Source organism: Eumetopias jubatus, unplaced genomic scaffold, assembly GCF_037043125.1.
Source record: "Eumetopias jubatus isolate StellerSeaLion01/CBP00866 unplaced genomic scaffold, mEumJub1_p1.0 scaffold_10, whole genome shotgun sequence".
In the NCBI taxonomy this organism is placed as follows: domain Eukaryota; kingdom Metazoa; phylum Chordata; class Mammalia; order Carnivora; family Otariidae; genus Eumetopias; species Eumetopias jubatus.
The window spans coordinates 18,786,554-18,800,627 of record NW_028274816.1 but is presented as its reverse complement, the minus strand read 5'-3'; positions in this window follow the sequence as shown (position 1 = coordinate 18,800,627).

Below are 14,074 nucleotides of genomic sequence, written 5' to 3'. Positions count from 1 at the left end.
TGTGAAAATTTAGTTAACTTATTTACCTATTATTTTTTTTTTACCTACACTAGAATCTAAGCTCCCTTGAGGGAAGGGATTTTTTTCTATCTTATTCACCAGTGTGTCCCCAGCGTCTAAAATAATACCTGCTACATAGTAGATGCTCTTCAAAAATTTTTGAATGAGAGGGGGCGGAGCAAGATGGCGGAGGAGTAGGAGACCTAGATTTCGTCTGGTCTCAGGAATTCAGCTGAATAGGGATCAAACCATTCTGAACACCTACGAACTCAACAGGAGATCAAAGAGGAGAGTAGCAACAACTCTCTGAACAGAGAAGCGACCACTTACTGGAAGGTAGGACGTGCAGAGAAGTGAATCTGAGGCGATATTCGGGAGGATAGACGGCGGGGGAGGGGCCTCCGCCGGCCGCTTCTGGCAAGTGATAGAGCCGCGGAGCACAAAATCGGACCTTTTAGAAGTCGGCTCCGCTGAGGGACGTCGCTCCAGTGACTAAGCGGGGGTGGAACCCTCGCGGGACTGGGGTCTCAGGACCCTTGGGGTCACAGAAAGACCGGGGGAGCCTGAGTGCGCCAGAGCTCCCAGGTATCGGAGCAGGGAAGCTGGCTGCAGAGACGGAGCCGAGGCGCGGGCTCTCAGTTCGGGGTGGCCATAAACTGTGATCCGCGGCCCAGTCGGGCCACTGCTCCTGCAGCAGGGACTCAACAGGCGGCAGATCCGGGGAGATTCCCCTTCCTTCCCGGGGAGGAGCGGCGTGGGAACGCACCACAGGGATCTGCTGGGTTTGGAGACTCCACACGGGGTCGGGTGCCAGAGATACAAACGCTCGGTCACAGGCCGGGTGAGCACGGAGTGCAGCCGGAGACCGGGGACAAGGGAGTGACTGCTTTTCTCTGGGGGCGCACTGAGGAGCAGGGCCCCGAGTTCTCAGCTTCTCCGGGTGGAGATTGGGAGGCCACCATTTCTGCCCTGGTCCTCCAAGGCTATACGGAGAGCTTGCAGGGAACAAAAGCTCCTGAGATCAAACCCGAGCAGCTTGCTTAGCCCGGACGGACAAGGGCGGGGCAATTCAGCCTCCAGCAAAGACATTTGGAAACCACAGCAACAGGCCCCTCCCCCAGAAGATCAGCACGAACAGCCAGCAAGCCAAGACCAAGTTTACCGATCAAGGAGAACGGGAGAACTCCAGCGCTAGGGGAATACTGCACATAGAATTCATGGCTTTTTTTAACCATGATTCATTAGTTCATCAAAGTTAATTTTTGTTAACTGTTTTTTTTTTCTTTTTCTTTTTCCCTTTTTCAACCAACATCTTATCAATCTCTTTAAAAAAAAAAACAACATTTTTTATTTTTCATTTTTAGAGTCATATTTTATCCCTTCATAGTAGTTACCCTTATTTTTGGCATATACATATATAAGTTGTTCTCTCTTTAAAATTTTGAGATACAGTTTCTTCTAACAGATCAAAATATACCCTAAATCACTAGTGTATGGTTCTGTTCTAGTCTCCTGCCTGATCACATTCTCTCCCTTTTTTCTTTTTTTTAAATCTTCTTTCTTTTTTCAAACAACTTATCTTATCAAGTCCTTTTATAAAATCTTTTATAATTTTCATCTTTACAGTCATCTTCTATCCCTTCATTGTATCAACCCTTATTTTGTACATATATGTCTTTCTTCTTTAAAATTTTAGGAGGCACTTTTTTCTAACAGACCAAAATACGCCCAAAATCTAGTGTGTGGCACTGATCTATGCACTAGCCTGATCATATTTGATCACATTCTGCTTTTTTTTGTATTGTTCTGTTTTTGTTTTTATCTTTTTTTTTCTTTTTTCTTTTTTTTTGTCTCTTTCTTTTTTCTTTCTTTCCCTCTCTTTTCCTCTGCTTTCAGGTCTTTTCTGATTTGTATACAGTATATTTGCTTGGACGTTGTAAACCTGTTAGCATTTTGTTCTCTCATTCATCTAAATGACAAGACGAAAAAAATCACCTCAGCTAAAAGAACAAGAGGTAGTACCGTCAGCCAGGGACCTACTCAATATGGACATTAGTACGATGTCGGACCTAGAGTTCAGAATCATGACTTTAAAGATACTAGCTGGGCTTGAAAAAAGCGTGGAAGTTATTACAGAAACCCTTTCTGGAGAAATAAAAGAACTAAAATCTAACCAAGTCGAAATCAAAAAGGCTATTGATGGGGTGCAATAAAAAATGGGGACACTAAATGCTAGGATAAATGAGGCAGAAGAGAGAATCAGTGATATAGAAGACCAAATGATGCAAAGTAAAGAGGCTGAGAAAAAGAGGGAGAAACAACTACAGGATCACGAGGGCAGAATTCGAGAGATAAGTAATTCGATAAGACGAAACAACATTAGAATAATTGGGATCCCAGAAGAAGAAAAAAGAGAGAGGGGGGCAGAAGGTATATTGGAGCAAATAATAGCAGAGAACTTCCCTAATGTGAGGAAGGAAACAGGCATCAAAATCCAGGAGGCACAGAGAACCCCTCTCAAAATCAATAAAAATAGGTCAACATCCCGACATCTAATAGTAAAACTTACGAGTCTCAGAAACAAAGAGAAAATCCTGAAAGCAGCTCGGGAGAAGAGATATGTAACCTACAATGGTAAAAATATTAGATTGGCAACAGACCTATCCACAGAGACCTGGCAGGCCAGAAAGGACTGGCAAGATATCTTCAGAGCACTAAACGAGAAAAATATGCAGCCAAGAATACTATATCCAGCTAGGCTGTCATTGAAAATAGAAGGAGAGATAAAAAGCTTCCAGAACAAACAAAAACTAAAGGAATTTGCAAACACGAAACCAGCCCTCCAGGAAATATTGAAAGGGGTCCTCTAAGCAAAGAGAGAGCCTAAAAGCAGCAAAGATCAGAAAGGAACACAGACAACATACAGTAACAGTCACCTTACAGGCAATACAATGGCACTAAATTCATACCTTTCAATAGTTACCCTGAATATAAATGGGCTCAATGCCCCAATCAAAAGACACAGGCTATCAGATTGGATTAAAAAACAAGACCCATCCATATGCTGTCTGCAAGAGACTCATTTTAGACCCAAAGACACCCCCAGATTGAAAGTGAGGGGATGGAAAACCATTTACCATGCTAATGGACACCAAAAGAAAGCTGAGGTGGCAATCCTTATATCAGACAAACTAGATTTTAAAACAAAGACTGTAATAAGAGATGAGGAAGGACACTATATCCTACTTAAAGGGTCTATCCAAAAGAAGATCTAACAATTGTAAATATCTATGCCCCTACCATGGGAGCAGCCAATTATATAAGGCAATTAATAACAAAAGCAAAGAAACATATTGACAACAATACAATAATAGTGGGGGACTTTAACACCCCCCTGACTGAAATGGACAGATCCTCTAAGCAAAATATCAACAAGGAAATAAAGACTTTAAATGACACACTGGACCAAATGGACTTCACAGACATATTCCGAACATTCCATCCTAAAGCAACGGAATACACATCCTTCTCCAGTGCCCATGGAACATTCTCCAGAATTGATCACATCCTAGGTCACAAATCAGGTCTCAACCGGTACCAAAAGATTGGGATCATTCCCTGCATATTTTCAGACCACAATGCTTTGAAACTAGAACTCAATCACAAGAGGAAAGTCGGAAAGAACTCAAATGCATGGAGGCTAAAGAGCATCCTACTAAAGAATGAATGGGTCAGCCAGGAAATTAAAGAAGAATTAAAAAAATTCATGGAAACCAATGAAAGTGAAAACACAACTGTCCAAAATCTTTGGGATACAGCAAAGGCAGTCCTGAGAGGAAAGTATATAGCAATACAAGCCTTTCTCAAGAAACAAGAAAGGTCTCAAATACACAACCTAAACCTACACCTAAAGGAGCTGGAGAAAGAACAGCAAATAAAGCCTAAACCCAGCAGGAGAAGAGAAATAATAAAGATCAGAGCAGAAATCAATGAAATAGAAACCAAAAGAACAGTAGAACAGATCAACGAAACTAGGAGCTGGTTCTTTGAAAGAATTAACAAGATTGATAAACCCCTGGCCAGACTGATCAAAAAGAAAAGAGAAATGACCCAAATCAACAAAATCATGAATGAAAGAGGAGAGATCACAACCAACACCAAAGAAATACAAACAATTATAAGAACATATTATGAGCAACTCTATGCCAGCAAATTAGATAACCTGGAAGAAATGGGTGCATTCCTAGAGATGTATCAACTCCCAAAACTGAACCAGGAAGAAATAGAAAACCTGAACAGTCCTATAACCACTAAGGAAATGAAGCAGTCATCAAAAATCTCCCAAGAAACAAAAGCCCAGGGCCAGATGGCTTCCCAGGAGAATTCTATCAGACATTTAAAGAAGAATTAATACCTATTCTCCTGAAACTGTTCCAAAAAATAGAAATGGAAGGAAAACTTCCAAATTCATTTTATGAGGCCACCATTACCTTGATCCCAAAACCAGACAAAGATCCCATCAAAAAGGAGAATTACAGACCAATATCCTTGATGAACATGGATGCAAAAATTCTCAACAAAATACTAGCCAATAGGCTCCAACAGTACATTCAAAGGATTATTCACCACGACCAAGTGGGATTTATCCCTGGGCTGCAAGGCTGGTTCAACATCCGCAAATCAATCAACGTGATACAATACATTAACAAAAGAAAGAAGAAGAATCATATGAACCTCTCAATAGATGCAGAAAAAGCATTTGACAAAGTCCAGCATCCTTTCTTGATCAAAACTCTTCAGAGGATAGGGATAGAGGGTACATACCTCAATATCATAAAAGCCATCTACGAAAAACCTACAGCGAATATCATTCTCAATGGGGAAAAGCTGAGAGCTTTTCCCTTCTTTTCCCCTAAGGTCAGGAACGCGGCAGGGATGTCCACTATCACCACTGCTATTCAACATAGTATTAGAAGTCCTAGCCACAGCAATCAGACAACAAAAAGAAATCAAAGGCATCCAAATCGACAAAGAGGAAGTCAAACTCTCAGTCTTTGCAGATGATATGATACTGTATGTGGAAAACCCAAAAGACTCCACCCCAAAACTGCTAGAACTCATACAGGAATTCAGTCAAGTAGCAGGATTTAAAATCAATGCACAGAAATCAGTGGCATTCCTATACACCAACAACAAGACAGAAGAGAGACAAATCAAGGAGTCGATCCCATTCACAATTGCACCCAAAACCATAAGATACCTAGGAATAAATTTAACCAAAGAGGCAAAGGATCTGTACTCAGAAAACTATAAAATACTCAGAAAAGAAATTGAAGACACAAAGAAATGGAAAAACGTTCCATGCTCATGGATTGGAAGAACCAACATTGTGAAGATGTCAATGCTACCTAGAGCAATCTACACATTCAATGCAATCCCCATCAAAATACCATCCACTTTTTTCAAAGAAGTGGAACAAATAATCCTAAAATTTGTATGGAACCAGAAGAGACCCCGAATAGGGAGAGGAATATTGAAAAAGAAAAGCAAAGCTGGCGGCATCACAATTCCGGACTTCCAGCTCTATTACAAAGCTGTCATCATCAAGACAGTATGGTACTGGCACAAAAACAGATGCATAGATCAATGGAACAGAATCGAGAGCCCAGAAATGGACCCTCAACTCTATGGTCAACTTATCTTTGACAAAGCAGGAAAGAATGTCCAGTGGAAAAAAGACAGTCTCTTCAACAAATCGTGTTGGGAAAATTGGACAGCCACATGCAGAAGAATGAAACTGGACCATTTCCTTACACCACACACAAAAATAGACTCCAAATGGTTGAAAGACCTAAACGTGAGACAGGAGTCCATCCAAATCCTAAAGGAGAACACAGGTAGCAACCTCTTCGACCTCAGCCGCAGCAACTTCTTCCTAGAAACATCACCAAAGGCACAGGAAGCCAGGGCAAAAATGAACTATTGGGATTTCATCAAGATAAAAACTTTTGCACAGCAAAAGAAACAGTCCACAAAGCCAAAAGACAACCGACAGAATGGGAGAAAATATTTGCAAATGACATATCAGATAAAGGGTTAGTATCCAAAATCTATAAAGAACTTCTCAAACTCAACACCCAAAGGACAAATAATCCAATCAAGAAATGGGCAGAAGACATGAGCAGACATTTTTCCAAAGAAGACATCCAAATGGCCAACAGACACATGAAAAAGTGCTCAACATCACTCGGCATCAGGGAAATCCAAATCAAAACCTCAATGAGATACCACCTCACACCCATTTAGTCAGAATGGCTAAAATTAACAAGTCAGGGAACGACAGATGTTGGCGGGGATGTGGAGAAAGGGGAACCCTCCTACACTTTTGGTGGGAATGCAAGTTCGTGCAACCCCTCTGGAAAACAGTATGGAGGTTCTTCAAACAGTTGAAATTAGAGCTACCATTCGATCCAGCAATTGCACTACTGGGTATTTACCCCAAAGATACAAATGTAGGGACCCGAAGGGGTACGTGCACCCCGATGTTTATAGCAGCAATGTCCACAATAGCCAAACTGTGGAAAGAGCCAAGATGTCCATCGACAGATGAATGGATAAAGAAGAGGTGGTATATATACACAATGGCATATTATGCAGCCATCAAAAGGAATGAGATCTTGCCATTTGCAACGACGTGGATGGAACTGGAGGCTGTTATGCTGAGTGAAATAAGTCAATCAGAGAAAGACATGTATCATATGACCTCACTGATATGAGGAATTCTTAATCTCAGGAACAAACTGAGGGTTGCTGGAGTGGTCGGGGGTGGGAGGGATGGGGTGGCTGGGTGATAGACATTGGGGAGGGTATGTGCTACGGTGAGTGCTGTGAATTGTGCAAGACTGTTGAATCACAGATCTGTACTTCTGAAACAAATAACGCAACATATTTTAAGAAAAAAGAAAAAGAAGAATATAGCAGGAGAGGAAGAATGAAGGGGAGTAAGTCAGAGGGGGAGACGAACCAGGAGAGATGATGGACTCTGAAAAACAAACTGAGGTTTTTGGAGGGGAGGAGGGTGGGGGGATGGGTTGGCCTGGTGATGGGTATTGAGGAGGGCACATTCTGCATGGAGCACTGGGTGTTATGAACAAACAATGAATAATGGAACAGTACACCAAAACAAATTATGTAATATATGGTGATTAACATAACAATAAAAAATTAAAGAAAATTTTTGAATGATAAAATTGTGGTCTAAAGCATTTGGTGTAATCTATTTTTGTTGTTGTTTTAACGTTGTAAAAATAGCAGTGCTGTGTGCTGTATAAAAATCAGAGTTGTAAGCACCTGAGTGGCACAGTCGTTAAGTATCTGACTCTTGGTTTCACCTTAGGTAATGATCTCAGGGTCATGAGATCTAGCCCTGTGTCAGTTGTGTGCTCAGCATCCTGCCCCCTTCCCCTGCTCACGCACTCGCTCTCTCTCTTTCTCTCTAAAATAAATAAATAAATCTTTTTTTTTAAGATCAGAATTGTCAAATCATCTGAAGTCCCTTCAGAATTTGAGATGATAGAACATGACTTTGCCATTTATAGAAAATTTAATAATTTATCTATATTTTTATTACATTTTTGTCGTTTTTAGTAAAGGTGAACAGTCATAAGAAGATAAAGCTAGCAGGAGATACTATCTTTGATAAGTTAGTAAGGGATTATGTCCTTAGCCAATTCTGTTCCCTATTCTGTATTTCAGTTTCTATAATCTGTGAGGTCCCTCATAAATCGAGGACTCTATGACTTGCTGACTATATAGCAATCTGATTCCATGACTATATACTTAAGGGATAGATTTTAACATCTATTAGATTTTAACATCTAATAGATTTTAACATCTATTCCACTGGTGGCTGTGTTTAACAGAATGATATTTCCCTGTATTCCATTTCTCAGGCTATATTTAAGGTGCCAACTACAGGAAAGGTGTGTGTGTGTGTGTGTGTGTGTGTGTGTCTTTATGCTTATTTTCTTAGCCATTCAGAACTGTCACAATAATCAGTATTCAAAAATAAATTGTTAAAACTTACTGTAGAGCCAACATAGGGTAAGCTCTATGGGTTGACAGAGAGCTTGCCATTCCAGTGACATAAAAACTAGGTAAGAATAGAAGTTAAATGTTTGAAATGATAGTGCATGTTGCCTCTACTACAATAGGTTTATTCTAAAATAATAAAGATTAATCTGTGTAGCATATGAAAGGAAAGAGAAACACATGAGCAAAAAGAAGTTTTTATGAGTCTTGTAAATAATACACTTAATAATGAACCTAGGAAGAAAGAGGCAAAAACCAGAGAACAGGAACTCATCTCAGCCAAAACAACAGGAAAATCAGCCATAGGTCTCCTTTCTAAACAATATTTAAGAGACACCAAATTCTAGGCAGGAAAAATATAAGGAACATCATTCATGCAGTAAGGCCAGGGTATAAAATTCCAGGAACATGTAGAGGAGAGAGGAAATAAACTTCTATTCCTACTACTACTCTGCAATAAAATTTATATTTTGTTGATCTTCAGGAAACTGCCCTGGAGTTTGTAAGTGTTTACAGAAGAGTAAAGTGAGCCTCACACAACTTTGCTGCCTTCTTCAAGGCCACACTATTAATATGTGCCCCAGTCACTCTTGAATCTTAAGGAGATAGAGGGAATTGAGAATACTTGTGTAAAAAATGAGTTTATTTACATCAATATCACTATGGTAGACTTACAGCATCACATCTTTGTGTAAACTTTTGCCTGTCTGAAAGTGCACCAAGCTGAGTCTGATGCCCAACATTTTTATGGTCCTACAGTCTATTTGAAAAGAGTCAGCTTTGAAAGGAGATTGCCATTTACCATTCCTAGTCCATGTGACAGCTTGTTTAACAGGAGAGGCTCAAGAAAAACACACTGAAAACCCTACCTTGTGCAGTGAGTTTCCCCAAAATAAAACACAATAGCTTTGGTACAAGTTTCCTTCTATTTATCTGGGTCTGTATCTTAAAATTTAATTGGAAAGAAAAACATGTAGGTAGGCACACTCAAATTGCTTTTTTAATAATAACAGTTAACTTTGAAACATTTATAGAATTGATAATAATAATGACAAAATATTTTAAGTAAAAGGACAAACAAGAGTAAAAAAGCTCATAAGCTTTTTAGTACTTTTATGCCTTACAATTAATAACATCATAGTTTGTTTTATAGAGACTCATGCAGCATTGTTTGCTGGTGTTTATTTAATAAACACGTGTGCATTCTATTTTTGTAGCAGGGATTGTTCTAGATAGCAAAGATTTAAAGATGCATGTGGAAGTTTCTGTTGTCATGGAGTTTATAGTCCAGTGAGTAAGATAGAATTAAATAATAATTACAACTGATTATATTAAAATTCAGTGATTTTGGACAAAGGACAACCACTTTTGATTGGTAGCTTCACAAAAGACATACCATGAAAGTTTTCTTAGGTTGAAGTGAGCAAAGAGGCAATGCAGATATCACAGCCTCTGTCACAGCAAAGTTGGGATAGGCCACAAATGGAAAGAAATGAATTCCATGTGGTTCAAGCTTTACCTATCTGCCATGGGGTGACCAAAAAATGATATTGAGACTCGTTCACCTACCAATATTGAAGGACTATGAATGCCGTGCCACTGAATTTGAATCATCTCATCTGTAATGGGGCCCATAGAGTCACTTCCTTTTAGGATTAGGCTGAATAATCTAAAGCCCTGTCAAGAGTTCAGGAAAAACGGGCTGAAGTAAATGTAATACAGGATTGAATATTTCAGTCAGGAGAAAATAACATGACAGAGTTAAGCAGTGTGTGGTTGAACAGAAAGCATTAGCAATGATTATATATCAGTCTGAATTTTTAGGCTTATAAGACAGCAGATACAAATGAATCTGATTTTTATCGCCTATGACATTTTCAAACAATGAAGTATGCCTTTTTGAATTTTTAAACATCTTTCAGTACTTGTAGTTATGGTATCAGTGGTTTGCAGGAAGCTCTTACTTGCCAATGCTTTGGAGCACAGGAAATAACTCATTGTTTACAACCTAGAAACAAATCCTAGAATTCTAGGATTTTCCCCTCCATGAATGTACATAGAAGTTCCCATGAATTATTTCAAAGATGTTGAAAGAGACAGATAAACAAGCATATATGCAGCCCTCCATTTCTTCTCTCATCTGTCTTTCCTTTATTCCTCCTTTCTTTCCTTCCTTCAATAAACATTTTTTGAGAAATCTACCATGTAACTAGCATGGCTGTTATAAGTGAGTAGAACAGACAAAACCTCTGTCTTCAATGAGTTTATATCCTGGGGAAGGTGTGATGGAGTACAAGAGCTAGATAATAAGCATATAATTAATCAAATGATGATACATATTATGCATGATTTCCAACATAGACCCAACTTGTAATTTGCCCACAGACTTCCCTACTTTTAGCACTGAAAGTCCCATATCCTAACAGTGCTCCCAGTTTGAGATTAATCTGGATAGTGGTCACCCTACAAGTTTCATGAACATGTTACATTATGAATATTGAGCATCATCTGTGAATAAAGTGGGAGACTTCAAGAGGATGTTCCCAGCTTAAGCGTAAACTGCATTTATTCAGTGTACTATTCTAAGCCACCAGTAGAGAAGCTTTACCAGGTATTTATGTGAGATATCAAAAAGCCTGCTGGGAAATAACTTTTCCAGAGGTCAAAAATAATTTAATCCTAACATTATGTCCAAAGATAGCAGGGCAGGAATTAATGTCAGAGATCAGAGAATCTGATTGAGCCATAGTTTTAACTCTATACTTCTGGGAAAGAATACCTTTATGACTTCTTGTGGAGCAAAGATGACAATATCTCTGGAAGGAGAAGAATTTGGTAAAATGGTGGAGAGGAGGGGCAAGGTGAACTTAAGTTCTGTAGAGCAAAAATAAATATTACGATATTATTTACTGTTCTGTTGATATATACAAGGATGCACTGATTAGAAGAATGCAGTCAGTATTTGTTTAGAAATCTTTATGAAAAGGAAATTTTCAATGACCAATAAATAAAATTGATTTCCTTATTCAGTTTTTTTGAACACAGCATTAAAAAAATAATCTAGGATATAGAGCTGAAGGATTTCCATGTGTGTTAAACATTTACTAAATGCTAGGTCTTGTGCCAGATAATTTGTATAATTTATCTTATAAATCCTTTCAAGAGATTCAACAAAAAAAGGTACTCTTTTCCCCATTTCACAGATTAGGAAAATGATTATTAAAAGTACAGACTGACTAGGGTGCCTGGGTAGCTTAATAGAGTAAGCATTTGACTTATTTTTTTAATTTTAATTTTTTATTTTTTTTTTATTATGTTCAATTGAGTATTTGATTATTGATCTCAGCTCAGGTCTTGATTTCAGGGTCCTGAGTTTAAGCCCTGCACTAGGCTCCACGCCGGAGCCTACTTAACAAATCAAACAAAAATCTCTGGTGACTTAGCTAAAGGTCACACAAGTAATGAATGCCTCTATAAAATTTCAGTCGAAAAACTTGGATAACAATGGTGTTACAAAAATTGTGTTAGTTGGAATGAACCACATACTCTGGGAACATTGGGGAAGAGTGGCTGATTTTGCATTCAGTCCAAGGCTTTATAATGCATCTTTAGAATTCACTTTGGGGAATGCTGCCTTCAGGCACCACTTTATTATCATTGATGAAAATGATAATGATCCTGAGTTAACAAAAATTAATAAGCATTTTTTATGAATGCATAGGCTTTAAGATAATTTTATGTAAAAAAATAAAACGAGAAGTTTTAGCTCATCACAGGCACTAGAGATACATATAGATTTGAAAGTTTTCTTTCACCTCCTGAATTTTGGAGAGTTTTCAAAGAAAAGCAACCAAAAAAGGAGGAATAAAGGAGAAATTAGAAGGGAGGAAAGTACTTATATCAATGATCCTTAGGAAAGGCACCATCGGTTGGTGAAACAAAGGTGGAACTAGGTGTAAGGAGACATGGGGTGTAGTCCTATTTTGTCACCAGCTGCGTTTGGCCTTGGGCAATTTCTTTAGTAAGTATGGATTCCAGGAAATATATCATTAAAAAAATAAGCCCTGGGGGGCAGAATAAGATGGCGGAGGAGTAGGAGACCTGGATTTCTCTGGTCTCAAGAATTCAGCTGAATAGGGATCAAACCATTCTGAACACCTACAGACTCAACAGGAGATCAAAGAAGAGAGTAGCAACAACTCTCTGAACAGAGAAGCGACCACGTACTGGAAGGTAGGACGTGTGGAGAAGTGAATCCGAGGCGATATTCGGGAGGATAGACGGCGGGGGAGGGGGCCTCCGTCGGCCGCTTCTGGCAAGTGATAGAGCCGCAGAGCACAAAATCGGAACTTTTAGAAGTCGGCTCCATTGAGGGACGTCGCTCCAGTGGCTAAGCAGGGGCTGGAACCCTCGCAGGACAGTGTGGTCTCAGGACCCTCGGCATCACAGGAGGACCGGGGGTGCCTGAGTGCGGCAGAGCTCCCAGGTATCGGATTGGGGAAGCCGGCTGCAGAGACGGAGCCGAGGTGCGGGCTCTCAGCTCAGGGTTGCCATAAACTGTGATCTGTAGCCCAGTTGGGCGAATGCTCCTCCAGCAAGGACCCAACAAGTGGCATATCCGCGGACATTCCCCTTCCTCCCCGGGGAGGAGCAGCGCGGGAGGGCACTGCAGGGATCTGCTGGGTTTGGAGACTCCACACGGGGTCGGGTGCCAGAGATAGAAACATTCGGTCACAGGCCGGGTGAGCACGGAGTGCGGCTGGAGACCAGGGAGACGGGAGTGACTGCTTTTCTCTGGGGGCGCACTGAGGAGCGGGGCCCTGAGTTCTCACCTCCTCCGGGTGGAGAATGGCAGGCCACCATTTTCACCCTGGTCCTCCAAAGCTGTACCGGAGCCTGCAGGGAACAAAAGCTCCTGAGAGCAAACCTGAGCAGCTTGCTTAGCCCCGACCGACAAGGGCGGGGCAATTCAGCCTCTACAAAGACATTTGGGAACCACAGCAACAGGCCCCTCCCCCAGAAGATCAGCACGAACAGCCAGCAAGCCAAGACCAAGTTTACCGATCAAGGAAAACGGGAGAACTCCAGCGCTAGGGGAACACTGCACATAGAATTCATGGCTTTCTTTAACCATGATTCATTAGTTTTTCAAAGTTAATTTTTTTAACTTTTTTTTTAAATTTTCTTTTTCCCTTTTTCAACCAACATCTTATCAATCCCTTTTTTAAAAAAACATTTTTTTTTATTTTTCATTTTAGAGTCATATTTTATCCCTTCATAGTAGTTACCCTTATTTTTGGCATATATATATAAGTTGTTCTTTCTTTAAAATTTTGAGATACAATTTCTTCTAACAGATCAAAATATACCCTAAATCACTAGTGTATGGCTTTGTTCGAGTCTCCTGCCTGATCACAGTCTCTCCCATTTTTTTTCTTTTCTCTTTTTTTAAATCTTCTTTCTTTTTTCAAACAACTTCTTACCTTGTAAATTCATTTATAAAATCTTTTATAATTTTCATCTTTACAGTCATCTTCCATCCCTTCATTGTATCAACCCTTATTTTGTACATATGTCTTTCTTAATTTAAAAATTTTAGGAGGCACTTTTTTCTAACAGACCAAAATACGCTGAAAATCTAGTGTGTGGCACTGATCTATGCACTAGCCTGATCGTATTGTTTTTTTTTGTATTGTTCTGTTTTTGTTTTTATCTTTTTCTATTTTTTTTCTTTTTCTTTTTTCTTTCTTTCCATTTCTTTTCCCCTGGTTTCAGGTCTTTTCTGATTTGTATAGAGTATATTTGCTGGGGACGTTGTTAACCTTTTAGCATTTTGTTCTCTCATTCATCTATTCTCCTCTGGACGAAATGACAAGTCGAAAAAAATCACCTCAGTAAAAAGAAGAAAAGGAACTACTGTCAGCCAGGGACTTACTCAATACGGACATTAGTACTATGTCGGACCTAGAGTTCAGAATCATGA